Here is a 7300-nt window from a genome sequence, read left to right as displayed (position 1 = left end):
TGTCATCTACAATCACCATTTTGGGTCAGTCTTGCTGCAGGTGTACAGCCCATTTCTCTTGTACCCCGCCGAGCTACTGCTGGAATATCGGTAAAAGTAGGGTAAAGTCCAACTTACACACACTCTCGCGACAAGTATTTTAGGAACCTTACACAAGGGATTCAATCCTACTGTACCGATATCAATTTCAAACATCGTACCGACCAGAGTGGTACTGTAATATTGCTTAGGAATACTTTAAACTGTAGTTTTTCATTCATTGTGTGTGGGTTGTCGTCGATGGTTCATGATTATGTGATACGGTTAAAATGACCCCAATCTCTCCAAGATAATATTTTACAACCAAAGTACATATTTTCTTTCAAATCCTACAGGGGGCAGTCGTCTAAGGTGCAGAATTGCGTCCCTAGGGCACGCCAGAAACCTATGATTGTGGGTTCGAATCCCGGTTCGCCCCGATTATGTTTCTAGGTTTGTCAGCACCATACCCGTGCTTTTTGGTTTCACCGAAGTGGTAAACGTCTGACACCTGCATCAATTTGGGCTTTCCTCTAACATTAAGCTGACACGCCGCGATATAACTGGAATACTGTTAAAAGCGGCGTAAAACCCAACTCACTCACTCACTCACATCATATTGGCAAACCGTTAGGATTCAGGGTTGGTTTAAGTCCCCTGACTCTGAGACAGTATCTCAATGAAAGGACAAAATGGCGAATTGTGGGTACGATATAGGGGTGGACGTCAATATCTCCAGTTTCACGAATGTTTGGCAAATCAAGTGTAATTTTTCGACTGTGGGACGGGTAACGTCTAGCGGGTTGCAATGAGGGGGTGGCGGGTATACTCAATGGTTGACACGTGTATGGTAACCTGATTATTCCCAAATAACAAGAGGATGTCAATCAAGGAATTCCCGCCAGTGCTGTTGTGTTCACAATATGAACGAATGCGAGACACAGTAATATCATGTTACATTTGTCTCCTGTCACAATGTAAACCTACCTTTTATATGTATATGTGCTTCGGCCTCTCGCCTTATTACTGTGAATATACCAATGAATGCGAGACACACAACAGCAGTACATGACATATAACAATTTAAAAAAAAAATAAATAAATACATGAAATATAGAAAGACAATTGAATAATTTATACAATTCTGCTCATGTCATCAATAGAGAAGAAATCCGTACTATAAGAGCAAGGCGAATTTCCTAACAGTTTACAATAGGCGACAAAGATTGGGGTGGTCCAGGCAACACCGGAGACGGGCTGTGCGCCATGCTTACAGACGAACCAAGGTTTTGCCACAGACTCAGATTGCAGAACTTTGTTTGCGGTAAGCGGTATACCAGGGCAATAATTCTTGACCATGATCTGCATGGAGACGGTGGATAATTAGTTTGGTGCAGTGTCACACATGAAAAGTGAACCGATTTGTCACTTGTGGATGGACATTTTAATTGATAGCAAAATGTTGACATTTTGCGTACAGTCGTTGTTCCAATAGCTTGAGGGGCGGTCGGGTAGCCTAGTGGTTAAAGCGTTCGCTCGTCACGCCGAAGACCCGGGTTCGATTCCCGACATGGGTACAATGTGTGAAGCCCATTTCTGGTGTCCCCCGCCGTGATATTGCTGGAATATTGCTAAAAGCGGCGTAAAACCATACTCACTCACTCCATTAGCTTGAATTATCGGCAGAATTTTTTAAATGTAAGATGGGAATGCCAGACCGCACCCTGCTCAGGTGGTCACCGATTCTCTCCAATGATAACTCATCGTAATTGGACTGCCCCGCTATATCCCAATGTCCCTAATAGAGCAGTTTTGGATATTCTTAGACCGAGAGTTTACTCCAGAGGTCCAGCACTCGCCAACGTGGACCAGCTTGAGGTAGCTCTTCAGGCGGAATCTTAGCCAATACACGCAAGTTAATCTAAAGTATGTCATGCATGTAAAGTGTCGTGCATGTATCGCCCAATGTTGGACACCAGATATTCATTTACACGCCCTAAATTATTTTTACAGACATTTTTAGTTATTAGAGCTTCACTATCACTTCATAAGTTCCCCTATTTGTGGTCGGTAGTATGTCTGTAAAACACGAGCGAGAAGGGAAAAACATTACCCTTACCTAGCGTTAACACAAACTTAACTGAATACATGAATTACTTGTTACACTGTCGAATTCACATCTTTCATAAAGTAACATTTTCCCAAGGCAAGATTTAAACTTAAGTACATGGTTACTTTACATCTTCCAGAGGCAAGGGCGTTAACTGACTTTAAAAGTTCAGTTTCCACCCTTGCCGGAAATTATATAACAAATATACAAAGTATGATTGAAGAAAAATAAACTGTATTCAACTGTTACCTTTCAAACACACTTCACACCGGAGGGTCATTCATGCTGTTCTATGGGTTTTTACATTGATAGAACAGAAATGAGGTTTTGAACCGATGTGAAAAAATAAAACAAACCAGGTTATGTCTTATTCAGCGTATGACTCAAACCCATGGCCATTTCCACACAAAAACAACTGACTGGAACCTCATCAATCCCAGTGGGATGGTGATACTATTAAAACGTCACTGGGAGAAGTGGCTATTATTTCGACTGACTTGTACGTTTAGACATCTACCTGGGGTGGTGTTACTATGAGAAGATCCCTGAGAGAAGTGGCTTTCATTCCGACTGACTGGTCCTTTAGGCATCTCCTTGTTTTTTGGGGGGGATGGTGTTACTATGAGAAGGTAACTGGGAGCAGCAGCTATCATCCCGACTAACTTGGACCTTTAGCCGTCCCACGAGCACGGGTGTGGTGCTGACAAACCTAGAAACATAATCGGGATGAACGATGATTCGAAAACACAATCATCGATTTCTGGCGTGCCAAAGGGACGCAACTCTGCACAGCGAGTCGCGGCGCCTTCGACGACCGGTGCCCCTTTTTAAACATAAAACGTGTAAATGTACATTTAAATTTTGAAAAAAACCCATCAATTATTATTTAAAATCGGTCCGCTGAATGCAAAAATCAAAGATTATTTGTGGTAAAAATAGATGCAGATTTTGTATTGATCAATAAGTTGGATAATGTTAAATAAATGTTACTTTTTAACGACATTTTGAACAAGCATGGTAACCCATTTTTTATTTCATTTTTAAAACGCAATTCTCGAAAATAGATCAAATAATTTCCTTTGTGCATAGGATTTGCCCTTAGTTTTGCTGTTAATGTTTTAATAAATAAATATTGACCTAACATCATTATTTGTTTTAGACTTGATCCAAAAATTAACACAGGGAGATTTTCATCTATTGAGAAATCCCTAAGGTTATGCCAATTCTGTGACATTGTTGTCGAAGATGAACACCATTTTATGTTTATTTGCCCTATATACGAAAATCTAAGAAACAAGTACTTACCGCCGTGGTCATCTTAATGCTATAACATTGTCTTCATTACTGTCCTGCTTCCAACACAAAATCATCTGGCTTTGTACATACATCATGTGTTATTGTTACGAAGTGAATTGTTACCTTGACTTTGTATCTTAAAAAATATGTTATGTAACTCCGTTGTATAGGGGCCTGTGGCCTTTCATACAATAAAGAATTGAATTGAATTGAGTATTCAACCGCTGGCAGATCTTGCCCGATGTGGTTGTTGATTGAGTTCCAGTATATACACTCTTCCATCAGTTACCGTCCAACAGCTAGAAACTGTCGAAGACAACACGATTACCCTGAAACATAAAGTGATGTCAATCCTCACAATTTTTCATAGGTATCATTTTCTTCAATAGACAAATAGTAGAAAGAGAAACGGAAGCAATATGTTTCTCTTTCACCCATCAAGGAATGGGTACCGGGAGGGCGAGATGGTGATGCGACTGTTACCCTTCTAGTTGATCATAAGGCAGCTTCGGTTCTATATTCCCAAGAAAGCTGGGAATGAGATTCGAGTGCACTGATCCTTTGACCGGGGTCAGGTAGGGCGAGATGGTAATGCGACTGTTACCCTTCTAGTTGATCATAAGGCAGCTTCGGTTCTTTATTCCCCAGAAAGCTGGGAATGAGATTCGAGTGCACTGATCCTTTGACCGGGGTCAGGTAGGGCGAGATGGTAATGCGACTGTTACCCTTCAAGTGGATCATAGGGCAGCTTCGGTTCTATATTCCCCAGAAAGCTGAGAATGAGATTCGAGTGCACTGATCCTTTCACCGGGGTAAAATAAATGTAGCGCTGTTAACATGCATTATTATTATCAGTATACATGTCATTATGTACAGACTAAAATAAAAAAAATGCAGCAAAGAGGGTTTGGGTGATCCTGGCACAGTCAGGCTGGTTAGGCTCATCATCAGCTCAGGGCCCTTGACCCCTCTACACGCAGCCCAGACAGCGAATGGGACTTCTCCCAGGAAGCGTTGCCTAGTCAAACCCACCCAGAACTTTTCGGAGAATGTGATGACTCCCCAACACTGCAGCCTTCTGCATTACCCAGATTGTCATAAGGGCTGTATTCCTGGTAGCAAACCCGGGTACTCTTCAAATTGAAACAGATTGGGAGGTACCAAACATAAGGCACCGAGAACAATGGGGAGTCGGACAACTTGGTACTTGGGATGCAAGCGTGACATTTCGAAAGCGAGGTCCGCATATTTGCCATGTTTTTTCTCAATCTTGTCAATCACACTACTGTCAAAAGGGATAGAAAATTCAGTGATATAAATTATTTCATTGGATTAATCAAAAAGGACAAGATCGGGTTTGTTGACCTGGACCTCTGTGTCAAAACCACAAGCAATGCGAAGACGGTAATAAAATGATCGAGCCTACCATCATGTCGCTTAAAATACTGTGTTTGTGCCAAAGCTGGGCATCCACTGACAATGTGTTGGACTGTATCATTAAAGTCATTCCATAATCTACATATCATATTTACATTTTGATGCAAAATCACACATTGACGGTTTCGAGTGGTGACAGGTCCTGACCAGCAAACAGAAAACCTTTTGTTTCACTAGTCAGGCCATCCGACTTCATCCAACCGATCTACACTCTGTGGCCCAATATTAAAAAAATGCTTTGCAAAGAGTTGGCTTAAAACGCTTGTAAATAACAGTTACAGCCTTTATGCTAAGAAGTACAATGGACGTGACGTTTGACTTACTTTAACGTCCTGGGCAATCCCTTCAATAACTGTTGATGATCATCACATCAAATTTAAGAAACAAGCAGTACAATACTAGTACAGAGTTATCTCAGTTTTTTATGATGATATTCAATCTCGCACAGGAAAACAAATCTTTTCGATTTAATTTTGGTAATATTATTTCCTTGCGATGTCCATGACAAATATCCTTGGATTACAACATCCCTATATCTGATATATACAAGTCATTTCAGCGTCGCCTCGTGATTTAATATTTCATAGCTTAGAACATGTTATTCTCTACGTGTACTTTGATATCTGAGTGTGCGTTTGAAATTTCGTGACAAAATTCGTCAGTAACACTTTGAAAATAAATGCCTTACAATGCATTTGAAGTCTCAACACCTATCAAACACATAGCGGACAAAGAAGGTATTTCTTGTATATGTGTTTGTGTGTGTTTGATGCCGTTTTTGATGGCCCAGTCGTCTGAGGCCCCTCAATAAGCTGCCCGTCTTCATCGTCCCAGTTGATTCTTCCTGATTATTATCTTGAGTCAAAGAATGTAGGTGCATCCTTATACGGAGATCAGTACGAACAGTCGGAACCCATAAACGGGTCTGAAAATGATATGACTGTCACAGTCGAAAATATGCTTAATACGGACCTTGCATTCTTTTGAAAATGCATTTCGTGATAACACTTTCACGCAAATTTGAAAAGCAGGTTGATATTCCAGGTACAGAAAAGCTAACTGCCACAGTTGATGATAAGTTAATGGCATGTGCATTCTCTTATATGCTTTTGTTCTTTAATATTTATTTGTTTTGTTGTTTAACGCCGCACTCAGCAATATTCCAGCTATATCTGGTAATCTGTAAATAATCGAGTCTGGACCAGACAATCCAGTGTTCTTTGATATTTGTGAGCACCTGTTCTTCGCATTTACCTAACTGTCATCAACAAGAATTCTTTATTTCAATTTTGGAGGAAAGTAAACGTTCCCTGGTGAACATATCGTTACCCAAATTGTATTTACAAGAATTGATTTAAGTTCTCCACAGATTGTCTTTGATTTGACTGGCCTTCAAAGGACGGTTTATATTTAGCAATTTTATATTTTAGGTTAAATAAACTACAAGGAATATAAGTTTTCAATGTATGCAGTAATTGTCCAAGATGACAGAACTGGATTCTGAAAGGCATTTTTATATAAAAACCCCGTATCGTTATATGCCTTCCAACAGATCTCAAAAAGGAATTCCTATCCACAGACTATGGTTTGGTGCTTTACTTTGCGCCACATTTTCACGTTTGCAATTGCAAATTGATGAAGGTCATAGCTATTTAATCCTAAAGATCTTATAAGGAATTACTATTTCTTCTTACTTTCTGACAGTACTTTTCAGTTCTTCTTTTACATGAAATATAATATGTCAAACGTATCCTACACCATATAATGTTTGGCGACGCCGAGACGAACGTCAAACCAATGTCAACCTAAGACCACATGACAGATTTGGTGGTGATCGGGACAACATACTGACACTCTTTGTTGTCCTGCTTGTAAACCATGTGGATCGACGTCTAGCCGCCTTGCACACCGTGGACACCCTGCACGAGTCGTCACTGTTCACCTCCAGCAGCACCACGTCAATGGAATGCCCAGGCCAGCAATGGCCCCAGACCTTTCCCCTATTGATCAGACCCGTAAGGATTCCGGGGTAGAATAGGCCTTCAGCAACCCATGCTTGTCGTAAAAGGCGACTATGTTTGTCGTAAAAGGCGACTAACGGGATCGGGTGGTCAGACTCGCTGACTTGGTTGATACATGTCATCGATCCCAATTGTGTGGATCGATGCTCATGATATTAATCACTGGATTGTCTGGTCCAGACTCGATTATTTACAGACCGCCGTCATATAGCTGGAATATTGCTGAGTGCGGGGTTAAACAACAAACCAACCAACCAACCCTATTGATCACGTATGGGACATGATAGGGAAGGACGTCATAGGCCGCCGACCATTACAAATCGTGGCGGTATTACACACTACTGATCCAAAAGCGTCACATTTTCCATTTTACCCCTATCGTCCTTCGAGATCGTTGCCGGTCATAACATCTACTGCC

Source organism: Haliotis rufescens, unplaced genomic scaffold (genome assembly GCF_023055435.1).
Source record: "Haliotis rufescens isolate VD_foot unplaced genomic scaffold, xgHalRufe1.0.p SCAF_18, whole genome shotgun sequence".
Taxonomy (NCBI): Eukaryota; Metazoa; Mollusca; class Gastropoda; order Lepetellida; family Haliotidae; genus Haliotis; species Haliotis rufescens.
The sequence above is the reverse complement of the archived record's forward strand: the minus strand, read 5'-3'. Positions refer to the sequence as shown.